Source organism: Limanda limanda, chromosome 8 (genome assembly GCF_963576545.1).
Source record: "Limanda limanda chromosome 8, fLimLim1.1, whole genome shotgun sequence".
In the NCBI taxonomy this organism is placed as follows: domain Eukaryota; kingdom Metazoa; phylum Chordata; class Actinopteri; order Pleuronectiformes; family Pleuronectidae; genus Limanda; species Limanda limanda.
This window is the reverse complement of record NC_083643.1, coordinates 29,020,893-29,037,979: the sequence shown is the minus strand read 5'-3', so window position 1 is coordinate 29,037,979 and position 17,087 is coordinate 29,020,893. Positions and strand designations below refer to the sequence as shown.

The following is a 17,087-nucleotide window of genomic DNA, read 5'->3' as shown; positions in this document are numbered from 1 at the left end:
GATGTTTTTTTGAAGAAACTTTATTTACAAGCAGACTTACAATTACTGCCTCCGCGCACGCACGTGAGTTTTTGTTTACCAAAGCAATGGATTCGGTAAGTTATATACATTTACATTCACATGCCTTGATGACGCGGGCCCGAATGCGCCACAAGAAGCAGACGGAAAACCTGCATGTCCATGCAGCAAACAGACAGGTCTGTCGGCCAATAAGGTCCGAAGAATTTTATTGGTTGAAGTTTTCACTAAATATTATGAGAGTGAAATAATTGTTTGTTTTTACTCCTGGTGGGTCTGTCTTGCATTTTAGAGTGTCATTACCTTTTAATACCAATTTAACCTTATCCAAAAAAAGTGTAAAAATGCAACAAAGGTAAGAGTCCCTTTAACTGCCTCCGTGAGCTGCTTGTCTCACCCCCTGCTGGTCATGTTGCTGAATGGGAAAAGTAATTTTGCCAGATAAAGTAACTTCAGGTTTTTCTTTAGAACACCATGCCCTTTCACCTCATGCAGTATCCCGTGGAACTGATCTCTTGCAGCTATTCTATAGAGGATACAAATGCCGAAAGTCTGGCAATATCAAACATGATCAGGTATAATCAAGTATGCCACATGCTTCATATTAAGTGCAATCTGACTATTTGCACAAACTGTCATCTAACACCAATTGTCTAATCATAGATCAAAAACTGTACCTTGCATGGGCAGGTTCCACTACACGAGGCCTGAGGGGTGTGTGATTTGTTTAGCCTTTTCATCATGAATACAATCACAAGTGTACAAAATGTAACAGCGTATTTATCTTCTGAGAGGCTATAAATATGCCTGGCTAACAACCTACAGTAGTAACCTAACATTACTTTGAGGTCAAGCACCTACTGTGTTGGAGTCAGTCCAGGGTGGTATATCAAAGTTAAGGCATCTCTTTATTTGATTTGGGGAAGTTACTGACAAAACAAACTATACAATACAATTAATAAAGCTAAAATCTGACATCTGCTTGTCCAAGTGCCATTTGCCGTTTTGTTTATGCTCAAAACATATTTAACTTGCTTGTACATTCATCCTGTGCATTTCATACAAACTACTACAGTGAAAAGATGTATATAATGTACTTTATTCTCTTGCACCGCATTCCGACGTGCGCATGCACTGTGTAACAACTAAATTTCTCTGGTGTGACGATGAATAAAGTTGTATTTTTTATCTTATCATATCTATAATCAGCACCACTGCACTTAGGCGTATTACTCTGCTGGTCAACAAGTGACTCTGCTCCTCTGATGTTTTCTAATCATCACACTTAGAACTGATCTTTACAAAAACCTGTAGAATTCATATTAATGTTCCTGGATAAATGGGGTGTTGCTTCTTCTGCAACAATGAAGTTAAAACACTGTGTTGCGTCATAATCTGGGGGAAAAACTTCTGTCTGCAGGAGTTAAAGTGACCTGAACAATCCGGAGTCATGATCCAACATCATCGATTAATAACTAAATAGATGTGATTATCGGTTTGTGTGTGAGGAGGGACAGAGAAGAGCGGGGACACACACTCACACGAAACGATAATCACATGTATTTAGTTTTTAACAATGATGTCCTGTCTGTGCACGTCACTTTACATCTCTCGTTGTGTAGCAGGTTTAAAGATGTGTATCAGAAACTCTAAAGAATCCAAAGAAACACAGAAGAAACGTGGTAAACACGGTCTTATAATTATTCAATGGTTGTGAACCCGCTGAAACTATGAACGTAGCGGAATACATGATAATGTTCAGTCACTGCATCGATGCAGAGTCGTCCACCTCTCTACAGATGTTTTATTATGTTCAAAATTGTACTGTTGCTTTGGTTTTGTGCATTAACTAATTTTGAAGTTTTTCTTTGTTTGCAGGCCTTTACTTTGAAACAGAACAGGAAGTGTGTTAGTTTACTTTAACAGGTATACTAAAAGGCCATCTCCTTCCTAGTCAGTTCTGCAGTCACACTTTTGTATAACTTGACTTATAAGGTGGTCAGAGTGGTCAACACTAGATTTTCTCAAGCAATGACGAAACAGTACAAAATAGTTTTTCAAATCATGTTTCATTCTGGTAGTAGTAGTAGTTATATAATGAGTTGACAGACTGTTCACTAAGCACCACATGACTGGCTCTGTAAGTGTGTGTGTGTGTATGTGTGTGTGTGTGTGTGTATGTGTGTGAGTGTGTGTGTGTGTGTGTGTGTGTGTGTGTGTGTGTGTGTGTGTGTGTGTGTGTGTGCGTGCATGCGTGCGTGCTTGTGTCTGTAAGGACCCCTGTGAAGTGGGGACTTTCTGGTTAATCTCCAGCTTGCCAATAAGCAGCTTAACTGTCACTGGAGTGCAGCAGGCTAATTACTAGTTTGTAGGCAATATGGTTGCGAGCCACACAATGAAAATAACCTCTACATTAATACTCGTGTTAAAATAGAATGGATTATTGAAGCTACGTCTTCGAGTTGTTACAGTTTTTTTTAACACAACTAAACATGTCATATACTTGAATGTTTCAAAAAAGAGTTTCTGTTTTCTAGGTTGTACATAATCAGTGTTGGTCTGTGTGCCTACATTTTACCGTGCAGGGGAAATATAATGTGGGCATAAAAGATATTCAGCTGTCTGACAGTGTTTATTGACCGTGTGTGAGACTCTAACCTGTTGGACCAGTGTGAAGACTGTGCACTTACAGAAACTGTGTCATTAGGTTAACCCTTCATGGAAAACCTTGAAAGTTAAGCTGCATGGGAAGGTAAGGAGACAGAGCAAATGGTGAACTGATGGTTTAATCATACCACAACCTGTTTATAACATTACACATGCCTCACAGGTAACATACCAGTGGAGTCAGTCATCAGGACTCTCATTATATAGAGATTCACTGAAAACCTGCAAAGAAAGTTTAGTCCAGAACCTATTCTTTAATTAACTTCTTAGATTTAGTTTGTTCACATACAGTGTCTTAAAGTTGCTGTGTGTAGAATTTAGTGACATAAAGTGGTGAAGTGTAATGTTGCAGCTGAATACCCCTCCCCTCATCCTCCCCTTCCAAACAAGTAAGAAGACCTGTGGTAACCTTCAGTTTTCATAAAAACTCATAGGGTGTTTAGTTTGTCCAGTCTGGGTTACTACAAGAAACATTCTGTCTGGAGCACCAGAGAGAGGCAGAAGAGAGGACATGGGAACACACATTGCAGCCTTTTAACCACTGATATATCCTTTTAGGGGTACCAATACCTCAAATTAAATCCCAGACAGGTGTACAATATGGGCCCTTTAATCTTGTGATTAGTAAATTTAGACTACTATACCCTTAAACCCAGATTATTTAAAGTCAGGTAAAGACTGAACAAAATTGGACACCTCACTGAAAAGAAGGCACTGGAGTATTTGGCACCAGCACTTCAAACACCATGCTTTTAGCTCACGTGGATTGTTTTTTCAAATATATGCCACATGAACGAGACCCCTTTGATAGAGACATATCTGACAAGTCTGTATACAGTATATAAACGGAATAAAATCTCCATGGAAACAGATGTAAAGGGGCAATAAACTAAATAATATTCTTGAAATGAAAACAATGAAGATTAATGAATCAGTGATCTCCTCTGTCCTCCTCCCCTTGCTGATGCTGATAAATGAAGGTAGAAGTCTACACAAAGATTTAGTTTGATTCACGAAATTCACTAGCTCACCAAGCATGCGGTGGTTGTATAAACAACCTGTGATGGATGAAAGCAGGTACAAATATGACTTTTATACATGTTTAAAGTTTGAGGAACTGGTGGTGTGATAACCTAACAAAAGGTTTTGATTACACAAACATTCACACTGCACGCCTCTGTGCTGTCTACACATATATATTCTTGTACTTCTATCTTTGTGGGGACACTAAAGGCTCCATTATGCTTCTACGTATCCGTTTCTCGGAGAGGGACGCACGAAGACCAGAGAGTCTTTTTGATTTATGCCTTTCCGACGACTATCCGTCTAAAAACAATTCCCCGCCAAACCCATAGGTGGCGCAACGGAAGACAAGCTCAGAGAAGCCTACCCCATTTCTGGGAAGAAGAAGTCCACGTGTGTTTATTTACCTCTGTCGGCTTGTCTCCCACACACTGAACCATGGCAACTAACAGAACTAAATAAAGTGACACCCAGCGGGTCAAAATGCTGATGTTATCGTTTCTTAGCGCAGCGGTTCCCCGGTCTTGTTTCCAAACTGTGTTGCTGATTCCACAGCTTGAATCTGCTTGAGGCATCATGTAGCTTGAAGCTACACGGAGCTAGCTAGCTTCCCCCCCAGCTTCCACACACAGTCAGCAGGGACTCCCGACACTAACTACTACCCAGTGTTTGCTTCTAACCTGACGGTATTGTAGAAACAGTGTCATGATAGCAGTGGAATTTAAGTCGTGACAGCGGGTTTTTGCACTGTTACCACCGCAGTTAGCATGGTTGCTAGCCCGCTAGCCTAGCCCGCTAGCGCCGTTTTGAAAGCTTTTTATAACCGTATGTGACCGTGCACACTTACGAGCCACCGTCAGCCGGACAACTCGCTGGCTTAACACACACGTCACATTAATCGTAGAATCGTAGTTGTGTTTGTGTTTATTGTGAAGCAGGAAGTTTGAGGTCCGGAAATGTGAAATCCGGAAATTACGTCATAGGGAAATGATGTCGTACGGAAATGATGTCGTCCGCGGACCAATCATAGCCAAGGGCTGTCCGTGGGGTCTCCGAAATAAACACGGATAGTTAGAAAAATCAGAGGTGCACGAAAAGCTCTCCGAGCCGCTCGGAGAGGGCGTTTCACGGCGGATAGGGCGGTCCTATCTGTCCGTTTTAGAAAAGACGAAGAAGCATAAAGGAGCCTTAACTCATTCTCACACAAACACACACACATGTTCTTGAATTTCTATCTTTGTGAGGACACTCATTGGCATAATGCATTCCCTAACCATTTACCTTAACCTTCACCTAAACCTAATTCTAACCCTGAAAACACACCTTAAGCCAAAAACATTCCATTGGAAGATGGTCAGAAATTGAGTACCGCCCCAAATGTCCTCACTCTCCCAAATTGTCTTCACTCCGTAAGTGCAAGACTCAAAACTTACTTCACAAAGGTGCCATGCACACACACTTACTTAGATGTTAGTTGCATTAGGATGCATGGCTGCATATACAGTCCACACCATCCATTCCTGTCCTTCTGTCTCTGTCCCTTTCTGTTACCATGGCTTTGGTCTTACAGGCAAAAGGCCTAGAGAGTAATCCTCTGATAATCTCTCTTACCTGAACCATCTGCATCATGCAGACACTACCAGAGGTGGAGAGGAGGCCAGGGAGAGAGATAGAGAAGAAAAGAGACAACAACAGTGGCATACAATCAGTTTACCGGTACAGGTACTCATGTACACCTATATAAAACTAATGCTAATCTAAAAAAAAAAAAAATGGTCAGGATGTTCAGTCTGTGCTGCAAATGTTTTAAGGAGATTAAGATTTGTGATCATGTTGAAAGCTGAATGACAAACTGTATCATCCTTCGGTCATGTTCGGCATACAGATTCACCGAACTCTATGAAAGCTATGTTTGGGGATGCCAATGCAAAACTGCAAAATTTCAGATGAGCGGGGGTATTACTAATTGTTTAAACTTCAGGCTGTGAATGATCAAGTTTCAAAGAAGAATGTGATCAAGCATGAGCTAGATGAGGGGCAGAGCTTCTGAGATATAAAGTTACTAAGTTAATGCAGGCTCAACACTTCCTGTAAAGGCTTTTCAAAGCAAAAGCCTTTAAGGGAATTGGCTACTGGAATTTCAACAGTAAAAGCTGCAGGACGAAAGCTGAAAATAACAACCATCAGATCAATGGCTAAACTTCCCTGTAGATACAATTACTGTTGGAAGACGAGATAGACTGGAGGTCAGCACAGGGCTGAAGAGCTTTTTAAGCCAGTGCAATATACGATTACTGCAGTAGCTCTGTCATTAGGACAACACACAGTTATGAGTCACTCTGTACAGAACTTCACTACATGGACAAACACTATACTCTAACTGAGTCAGAGTTCAAGTAGGTAGAACTTTGAGGTTGGATAATAACAGTTATCCAGTTTCAGTCTCGCTTTTTTTAAGGTTCCACCCGTGTGCACTTATGATTGATGACTATTTCAATTTACAACAACAGTGCCTGCTGTGCACCTTCCTGTTTGGAATGGACGGTTTTTCTTGCCCTGTGCTCCTGCTCCCCAGATACCTCAGAATTATTCCTAGGCATTAGTGCTTCCTCAAACAGGCCTAAAAAATACAATTACTTTTTATTGTTTATTACCTAGATGTTGTGTGCAAAGCTTTTTATAAACAGTGGATGAAGAATGAAGATAGAAAACATTGTGTTCATCCTACCTGATTTATCTGCAATGAAGATCTTAATGTTTCAATGTTTTCAATTTAATTTTGTTTAAATTATATTTAATTTGATTCCTGTATGTGATTTATAAATTATTTATATATGATACAATCTTTAGCTCACAACTTTTCAAATTTAAATGGTCTGTATTCATATAGACCTTCTCTAGTCTTATTAAATTATCCAAATGTTCTGGCGTTGATTTTGACCCACGGTTTTGACCCCAGTTGATGATCAATGCTACAGATTTTTCAATTACGTAGAAGAGATATTGAAAATGGTCCTAGGACTGACTGTTAGCATTCTGCCCTGCCCCTACTGACTGCAGCAGATTGCTTGTTTATATGTTCTATTAATATAGAACATAATGCATATCCACATTGCACCAAACTCTGCACTGTACTTCTTCAGACAATTTACAGAAATGCCATCCCCCATACCGAAACTCGCTGGGACTCTTCACTTTCTTTCTCCCTCTCTCTCCACACACTCTGAGTCTCCCTCTTCGCCTGATACAAAAATACGCATTCGCGCAGGACAGTTTTCTGGATGGGAGGGGGAGTGAGCAGTCTGCTCTGAGAGGGGAATGAGAAGAGAGCGAGAGAAGTGAAACTCAGAGAATTTCATGCTGACGGCTTAAAACATTCACGTGACAATTTATACTCGATGGTCACAATATAGTCATTGCAGTTGGTAAAAGTATCTTATCTGTTGAAATCCTCTTCCCGTCCAGTTGGCCATCAATAAATAAAGTAGTCTGGGAAAAAAAGAAAATAAGCTAGTGTCTGTGTCCTTAGAGGACTATAAACATGACCAATCATTTTATTCTGACCAATTGAAAATGGTTGGTTGGCATACCTGTCTGTCACCTAAGCCGTTTTCAGGCATGACCTGCGGGTAAATTTCGGAGAATTGGCAACAGAGTTTACACGGAGCCTGCCTTTCTGGCGGCTGGAGGTTCACATTAGCACCAAATCAGAATCAATTTTATTGGCCATGTATGCCTACACATACAAGGAATTTGACTCGTTTTTTTTTGTTGCTCAATGTACAGAAATAGACAAATAACAGGACAACGAAGCCATATGAGACAAATTGTGATGCAATTTACCTATGTGCAAGTATGAAATATTATTATATACAGCCAGGAGCAGCAGGCAGAGGCAGGCAGGAAGAGACATATTAACTCTGCTGCAGAGATCACGTGATTTTTTTTTACAGAACACAGAAACCGGTGTCAGCTCTTATCACCACAAACTCTCATGACATCTTCGTCGGTGTGTTCTATGTGTGTGTCATCGCTTTTTCAACCGGAGTAGTTATTTATTTTTTTTTTGTTTGCGTCTGTCACACGTTAGAGGAGTCATCATAACCCCCACTCACTTGCGGTGAATCCAGCAGGTGATCGCCAAGTCTTCACACATGGACTTCTCCTGGATTTCTACGGACTTTAAACTATAGGAGGCCAGGCAGAGAAAGTCAACAGAGAGTGCCTAGCATCTTACTTGGACATTTGCATTGACACATGCACGTCTTCCGGAAAAAATACGACAGAACTGCAGAGTTCAGTGCATGTCTGACAGCAGCTTAACTTAATTGCCTGCCTGCACACACCCTGCCAGTGCTCTAACTGTGTCTTCACGAGCCAGAGCAACATACACTACTGAAGCAGAGACAATAGTGTGAAGTAAGCAAGCGAGTCAGCTTCCAGCAGTGTGGGTTCATATGAGCATGGCTTCTACAAGAGGGCTGATGGGGGGGAATGTATCTGAACATGCAAATTCACCACTAGATTACCCAAAATTCTGCATACTGAACCTTTAAAAAGGTGAAATTCACAATAACACATCCTTTCAAATGTCGAATGGTATGACCCCAGGAAAACATCGATCAATTAACTAAATTGTAAGCATTTCTTTAAGAAATCTTCACACCAACGCTGTGCGCTAACACAAGTGTCCATGATAATGCCTGTCAAATGGTGTAACTGGTTTGACTCCTGATATCTGTAGTTTATGATACTGAATAATATTGTTATATGAACTTATTTACCAAGTGCAACGTTTTGTAAGTGTTGACAATCCTCAGCTGGCAGTCAGACCTGTAAGAATTAGAATAAAGTGCTCCATGTTCAGTGGTAATCCATCCTAAGACACAGGTCAGGTCTACCTCAATCATGAAATTCAAACCCAGTTCCCACAGTGACTGTTTGGCTTCCCTCTTAATTGCTACTATTTTTTTCTTTATACAAACAAGCAAACCAAGTGCAACACTATGCTCCTCTTCCAGGAGAGAATTCCTGACAAATGTGTATGAAACATAAAAACAACATCATGTCTTCTACTCTATATGATGGCAGTTTTTTTTACCCCTAATTCAATTGTGACAGTATATATGTCTTCCCCATTACGAATGCGGAAGTGTACTTGGGCAAGATACTGAACCTCAAACAGCCCCTTCTCATAGAGATCAGTGCTGCTCATACACGTAAATGTAGGTTTGTGTGAATGGGTTGATGTAAAACTGTACTTTTAAGCACTTTGAGTGGTCACCAAGACTAGAAAAGTGATTTCAAAAGGTTTTCTACTAACATAATGCAGCCATCTTACCATTAGTTTAAGAGTTTCCGTGTGGGACAGTGACCTACAGTTAATCTATAGTTGAAACAGGACATGTTTTAGCCTGCACATTTCAGGCTAAAAATATTCCAGACCTCAAAACACAACTGATAGAACATGCTTCACAACACTCTCTCTCTAAAGTGCCAAAGTCTTTAACTCTCATTATTAAAACTTTAACGGTCCACACTGGCGCGCATGTGTGTGTGTCGATGTGTGTCTGTGTGTGTGTGTGTGTGCGTGTGGTGTGTGTGTGTGTGTGTGTATGTGTGTGTGTTTCCATGTTTGAAATTGTGTGTACTAATTGGATGTTTGTCTAGTTTTTTAAGGAAGTGTACTCCACCAGAGGAAGTCATTAACTTCAAAGGATTGTGTGTGCGTGTGTAAGAGAGCGAGATGGATAGAGATGGACATTTTGAGGCAACAGAGCTGGTGTGTTGTTTAAAAACACGCATAATAGAACACAAAAAAACATTTTTAAAAAGCCGTACTTTAAGGCAACGATAAAATTGTGTGATAATTTGTTAGACGTGGACTGGTGCTGCCTCACTCTCAGGGATGGCCTCTTCCTCCTCCATACGTTGTAGTTCCTCCACAGTGTATTCTGGCTCATTTAATAGACTTCGAATTTGTTATTCTTCCCTATCTATCGAATTATTACCTTGTAGATGCTGTTCTAACTGTTTGAGTTTGACCAGGATGTTTCTATTCCCCTGTCCCCTTCACGTTCCGACTATACCCAACAATGTGGAGGCCCGGGGAGCAGATGTTAGGGGAGTAAGGTGCCTTGCTCAGGGGCACTAGACAGGGTAGGGAGAATCCTCTTGGATTTCTGGACAGATCAATCCAGGTTCGTCTTTTTGTTGTTTCTCCGTGGAATCGAACTAAAGAAGAACCAGAGACCTTTTCTGCCCATAGTCCAAGTTTCTGCCACTAGTCCACCGCCTCTCCGAATATACAATCGATATTGTAACAATACAAAGCGGGTTGAAAGTTGGCTGAGTTCCTGTTTAATGATGACATGAGATATTCACATGCAAAGTTACAGGAGCAGTTAATATAAGAAAAATAGAGAGCTTCAGAGAGAAGCTTAAATTCTGGCCTGACTTTTGCTTTTGGACTTCAAACCAATTGCACTACAATTCGGTTGTAATTAAAACACATTTAAAAGTCTCAAGCCATTTGTTTGGTCGAAAGTTTGACTGGCAGCTTCCACATCAACCTCAACATAGCATACCAACTGGGCAGGCTCATTAGCATGGCCAAATGAACCTCCTTCATTCTGTCTTAGCCCAGTGGCAAAAAATTTGCACCTATTTGTCCTCCTACAGCTGAAAGGATTGGATCATTAATTGATTACTCGATTGAAAAATTATTTGACAAGAATTTTGATAAAATAAATTTGTTGATAAATACAATAAGTGCTAAATACATTTTAAATGCTTGAAAATCCAATCATGGCTAAAGTGTGCATTATCAAGACAGCCATATACAAATAAAATGGTCAAGTTGTAATATTCACATTTAAGGTCTATTGATTGACCCACAATATGGATCGTGATCGAGGATATTGGTAGTGGATGATGATGGTGGATTGTGACCATTGTTTTAGTCCACCATGATCTTTGGAGTTTGACAGTTGGTCAAACAACAAAACTCAATCTGAATGCATGTTTCACCAGTTTCTGATCTTGTATATATATATCTATCACTTATTTAAGAAAATCACATTCAGAAGTATCGAATATGAAAATAATTGTTGGTTGGTTGGTTGTTGGTTGTTTCAGCACACGTATGGATCCTACCTTTACGTGAGGTTTTATTGGAGTTCATTACCCATGACTACTAAAATGAAAGCAATCTTATAAGATAGAGCTACAAAACTGGTAGAGGAGGAGGAGTTGAGTATCAACTATTCAACTAGAATAGTTGAATAGTTTATATTCTATTGCAGTAATGCACATTTATATCAATCTCCATCCAATCATGAAGGACCAGCTGACGTGGAGTAAACTTGTGGCTTTTGAGGACTTAGTCGTGTCTAAGTCGGTGTCTTGGCTCCGATCATAATCATGCCTTGTATGCCAGACTTTGTTTGAACCACACTGAATAGGTTTGTTATGAAAGCATGCATGATCTCCTACTGGCAGCCTGCCGTTTCCAGGCACTAGCAGAAATCTGTCTAACTTGAGTAAGTCATGGGATAACAGTAACTTACTGCAGCTGAACTTTAACAATGACAAAGCCCAACACTTGCATTTTATATTTCTTGTTATTAACGCTATATAAATAAGATGTTTCATCATTGTAATGTCCTCCCTTTTGGCCCCATACAGATGGGTGACATGACGTGAGCTAGTTGTTTCACCAGAATCCTCCAAAACAACTTCAGTGGCTTTGACATAAATTCCCTCATCACGAACAACTCTACCAAACAGCATTCTTCTTGAAGCTACTACATTCCCTCAGCTGTATGTTAATGCTGGGGGAGGAGAGAGAGCACTGTCTAACATGTCGCTCCTTAGAAGTTCAGCTAGCCTGTGTTCTGGAGACAGCAGGCCATGGTGTAGGACTCGTCATTTTCAGCTAAATCATTCAGTGAGCTGTCTGTGTATGTATTTACGTTGTTTCAGTTCATTACCTATTGGATATTTCATTACTTATTACTTTAACACTACTGAATGAGTTCATTAACTATTCGTTGCCCTCCCGTATACACAGAATTATCTTGTTCAATGGATCAGAGTGTGATGCAAATGCACACCATGTGCCTGTATTAGTATCATATTGTTAAAATCGTTCAATCAAATGATCGAACTGAGTGTGAATGAGGATGAGAATGTGGGTTTGAGTTAGAATGAGAAAAATGTGCCTCCAAGCTGAGTACAGACATGACAAGCATACCTAATAAAATCCAGCTGTTTTGTTCAACTTGTTTAACTATTTCCACTTTTTACCATTTTGTTTTACATTACAGCCAAAACCATCTTGTTGTGTTCTGTGTACAAGCGCAGGGTTGAAATGAGTGGCTCCATCTTGCTTTATGAATGAACACACTACATCTTGAATGAGATGAGAATCAGATGAGTGAGTACAGTGTCTGCCCTCTGGTCTGTATCCGTTTCATGGAACATGTTAGCTCAGGCCTGATCATTAGCTAAATTAGGTCCTCAAACAGTGAGAGGCCTCGAGTGGCACAATGGACTTACTGTGGTGTTCACTTGGCTCTGAGTGGGCAGAACAGAGAGTGTGCTCTTGTGATTTGTTTCATTCCCACAGTCAGCCTGACAGGGTTGGTTTTTCTCACCTACTAGTGCAACATTTGGATTCCACCACCTTCCCCTTTGGAACATAATCAAAAGGGGGCTGTGTGTTTGTCTCTGAGGGCAGAGTACTACGAATTCATGTGCTCTATTTCAAAGCTATGCCCAGAATGCTGTCACTCTATCTAGAGACAGACATCTTGTCAAATGTCATACCATTGGGTGTATGAGGATGCAGAGGAGCTGCAGATTTTCTATATTCAGTATTAATTAATTAATAAATTATAAAATTAGACACACACCCTCTGTCCTTAACTCTCTCCAAGAGTAAGGAAAAAATTACCAAAAAACCTTATCAACAGGGATAAAAACATGGAAACCTCAGAGAGCCACATGTGAGGGATCTTTCTCCCATCAGGGACAGAAGTGCAAAAGATGTTGTGTGTAGCCAAACACATAAACAAAATTACAATATTAACAACTTTGATTAAAAAAGGGATCAGCAATGACAAAATGGTAGAATAGGTGTCTTATGAATTGTCCAAAAAGTCCAATGTTTTTTAATTTACAGAGATAAACACTAATGCCACGGAGTGACAGAGACAAACACTGTGGCTGCTAAGGGACAGAGACACTGAGGCTGCTGAGTGACAGAGACAAACACTGAGGCTGCTGAGTGACAGAGACACTGAGGCCAGTGAGTGACAGAGACAATGAGTTTTCTGAGAGACAGAGACACTGTGGCCAGTGAGTGACAGAGACAAACAGTGAGTCTGCTGAGTGACAGAAACACTGAGGCTGATGAGTGACAGAAACACTGAGGCTGATGAGTGACGGAGACAAACACTGAGGCCAGTGAGTGACAAAGACCAAAACTGAGGTTGCTGAGGGACAGAGACAAACATTGAGGCTGCTGAGTGACAGAGACACTGAGGCCAGTGAGTGACAGAGACAAACAGTGAGGCTTCTGAGTGACAGAGACACTGAGGCCAGTGAGTGACAGAGACAAACACTGAGGCCAGTGAGTGACAGAGACAAACACTGAGGCTGCTGAGTGACAGAGACAAACACTGAGGCTGCTGAGTGACAGAGACAAACACTGAGGCTGCTGAGTGACAGAGACACTGAGGCCAGTGAGTGACAGAGACACTGAGTTTTCTGAGAGACAGAGACACTGTGGCCAGTGAGTGACAGAGACAAACAGTGAGTCTGCTGAGTGACAGAAACACTGAGGCTGATGAGTGACAGAAACACTGAGGCCAGTGAGTGACAAAGACCAAAACTGAGGTTGCTGAGGGACAGAGACAAACATTGAGGCTGCTGAGTGACAGAGACACTGAGGCCAGTGAGTGACAGAGACAAACAGTGAGGCTTCTGAGTGACAGAGACACTGAGGCCAGTGAGTGACAGAGACAAACACTGAGGCTGCTGAGTGACAGAGACAAACACTGAGGCCAGTGAGTGACAAAGACAAACACTGAGGCCAGTGAGTGACAGAGACAATGAGGCTGCTGAGTGACAGAGACAAACACTGAGGCCAGTGAGTGACAGAGACACTGAGGCTGCTGAGTGACAGAGACAAACACTGAGGCTGCTGGGTGACAGGGACACTGAGGCTGCTGAGTGACAGAGACAAACACTGAGGCCAGTGAGTGACAAAGACACTGAGGCTGCTGAGTGACAGAGACAAACACTGAGGCTGCTGAGTGACAGAGACACTGAGGCTGCTGAGTGACAGAGACAAAAACTGACAAACCACTTGACTCAGGCCAGAAGTCCCCTGCTCCATGAACAGATTTGAAACACTGCGAGAGGACAGGACATGTTGGGGTGACAAGACTGCAGCCGGCAGAGCCACTTCTACTAAGACTGAGGAGATTTCCAGTACTAATGTAATAACAACCTAACCCCAGCAGTAACTTTGACTAACCCAGGGTAGACGTGAACAATATGGAGAGACAGGCAGTTAGATATAAGGAGATGTAAAAGAACAACAAACAGTTTGAATTAACGTAGCCTACATGATCGCCGCGGGGCTCGGGCTCCTCTCCTCACTCCAATCTTCTCTTAATCCTTATGAGAGAAAAGTCGACGCTCATGCGGGGAACGAACCCCTGCACAGTCCCGAACACAGCTGTTGTCCGTCGGTGTGTGAGTGAACTGTGTCCTGCTCCAAATCACCCAGTGCTGCTTCACGGAGCAGCTTTCCTCCTCCATGCAGTCAGCGGTGCTGCGGGCACTTCAGCTGCGTCAAGCTGAGCAACGTGCAAAACTTCCGGTCGGCACTTTCAGATGCAAATGTCAAACTGTTCCACCGCTACACTGTCGGGGTCCCTTACATCCGGGCAAGACTGGCTCCAGTGGCGAATTGGTCGTGAACTATCGGAGGTGGGTAAATTACAAGGAAAATATGACATCCAGTTATTTAGCGAATTTGCATCGACTTTAACAAGTAAAAAAGTAATCAGAGGGATTTAGAATGAATAGGATATTATTGTACCTTCTGTAAACTGCTAATCGAAAAGGTATTTCATCTTCTTCATCTGTATATTTATCTGAGTATACTTTGGATGGATGTTCAGAATAACATATGCAGTTTAACTGTATAAATAAGTTTCAGAATAAAAACATTAAATAATAATACAATTATGAAAATTCCACATCCACAAGAAAATATGGACTCCAATGGGCAGTAAGATGTATTAAGAATAAGAAGGGCAGCTTTTTGAGGTGACGTGATCTATTTCCACTTATTTGTTGAGGAACTCAAGGCAGTCCTTTGTTCTTGTTCCTGCCTTTGTGTAAAATGTAATAAAACAACCTTCCATTACCTCAGAAGTATTTTAGCTCAAGCTATATTATGTATATTTATAAATGTCTGAGTTTCACTTTTCCACAGCGCCAATCATCTTTTGACTCCCATTATTGAGAGTTAAATCGAAAAGATGTTAATTGGGCCAATCTTTTCTATAGAACTTTTTGAGATGGAGACGTTAAAAAAGATTGTTCCATCTAAGTTGTGCAAGGCCACCATCTGCTGGACACTTTACAATATAGTGGTCACCTCTATTAGGATCAGTTAATCAGTGCAGTTGAAGCGCGGTGCTGTGTGTACAGTGAGGGACTGTTAGTTATCAGTTTGATTGATAGACAAAATAGATTTAACCTGTTAGCTGTCCCTGATGGGACAAATAGGATTTGGTCCTATCCTATGCAGACAGCAGATTATAAACTTCAGCTTCAATGTTCAGTAAACCCAAAGTCACAATATCCAAGGCAAGGCATTCACATTTACAACAATATTAACACAAACATTTGCTTCTGTACGTACAAGTGAGATGATTAAATATGATTGGGCTTAACACTGCACAGTGGTACATGAACAAGGAATTTGATTGTGGATCATGTCAGGGCCTAGTACTGTCCATCTCTTTATACTTCACACTCTTGATTTGATTTCTGCCATTGATATGATCATTGGCTCTTGTTCTGGGAGAATGGTGTGGTCTGTTCTCAAATCCACTAGCCACTGAGTATTGGTGGTATGTGGTGTTAGCATTAAGGGCTTTGCATAGGGCCTCTTACTGGATGGCCCTCAACTTGCCATATCCAGGTATCAAGTTCCCAACCCACCAATTTTCCCTGCTCTTCACTGGAATTTTGGCCCATACATAGGCTTTGTGTTAACCCAAAATCACTAAGTGAAGGGGACAGCATCTTTTCATATGTGACTGATTTATTGAATTCATCATCGATCCAGTCAAACAAAGGGAATGGAGGTAAAACAAGTGTATACATTAACAACTTAACAACTCGTTTTGGTAATATGGAAAAACTTACAATCTTTTTTTACCTTTTCGTAATAACATATATGAAATATTAATATTATGCTGTACAAAGTTACAGTTTCTTTTATCTCATGCTGTCCTCTAGTGTTCAACTATTCAATGAGTCTTTGTGCTTTTCTGTTGATTTGCCCCGACACTAAAAATAATCCAAAACAAGTAAATCAAACATATTCACAAATGATTCCTAAAGTGAAATTGTGCTACAGTCCCTTTAAATATTAAATGGTTTGGTAAATGGTTTCATATAGGGCTTTTCTAGTCTTGATGACCACTCAAAGTGCTTTACAGTTAAATTTGCCATTCACACACATTCATACAGTGAATTAGCAGCACTGAAATGTATTAAATAAAAACAAGCAGGTATATACTTCCTAAAATAAATAGTTTGTAGAGTGTAAAAACTTCATGCTTGACCTTGGAAACAGATGTTTTTTTATAAGTGTGAACTAAATCAATTTTTGCACAAAGACTGCTGTTAAACTTTAACTTGGTCTTTAACTTGGTCTGATTTTTTTACAGTCACATAACTTCTGTTTGTCATGTACACTATAGAGTGTCCAGCATACTATTAAGACAAGCATGCTCTGCAGTATGTGGACTCTGTAATAGCCAACCTATTCAGTCGTGTCCCAGTGACAGACGATTTTGGTCTGAGCAGGTCTTTCTCTCAGCTAAACATGTTGAATACTGACTCCTCTTGTTTCCCTTGCAGTTACTTGACATATTTATCCCCTCAGCTTTAAACAAGTGATTTGACCTGTTCATTGCCCTGGGTGATATTCTTTGCCTCCTTTCCTTTTCTTCTATTTCTATAAATTTATTTTATTCAAGATGATGAAATAGAGTAGAAAGTCACCAAAGAATAATGCTGGAGGTAAAAATGCATTAGAAGTAAATAACATGTCAAAACAATATTTG

General features: G+C 40.7%; 1 protein-coding gene across 1 annotated transcript in view; it reads right to left on the bottom strand.

The window, feature by feature from the left end:
• Positions 1 to 14,384, bottom strand: part of ripor1 (RHO family interacting cell polarization regulator 1) — a 51,695-nt gene extending 37,311 nt beyond the window's left edge. Inside the window, exon 1 of the mRNA XM_061077049.1 lies at positions 14,343 to 14,384. The gene's annotated coding sequence lies outside the window, so the exon portion shown is untranslated. The remainder of the gene's footprint in view (positions 1 to 14,342) is intronic.
• Between the last annotated feature and the right edge of the window lie 2,703 nt (positions 14,385 to 17,087).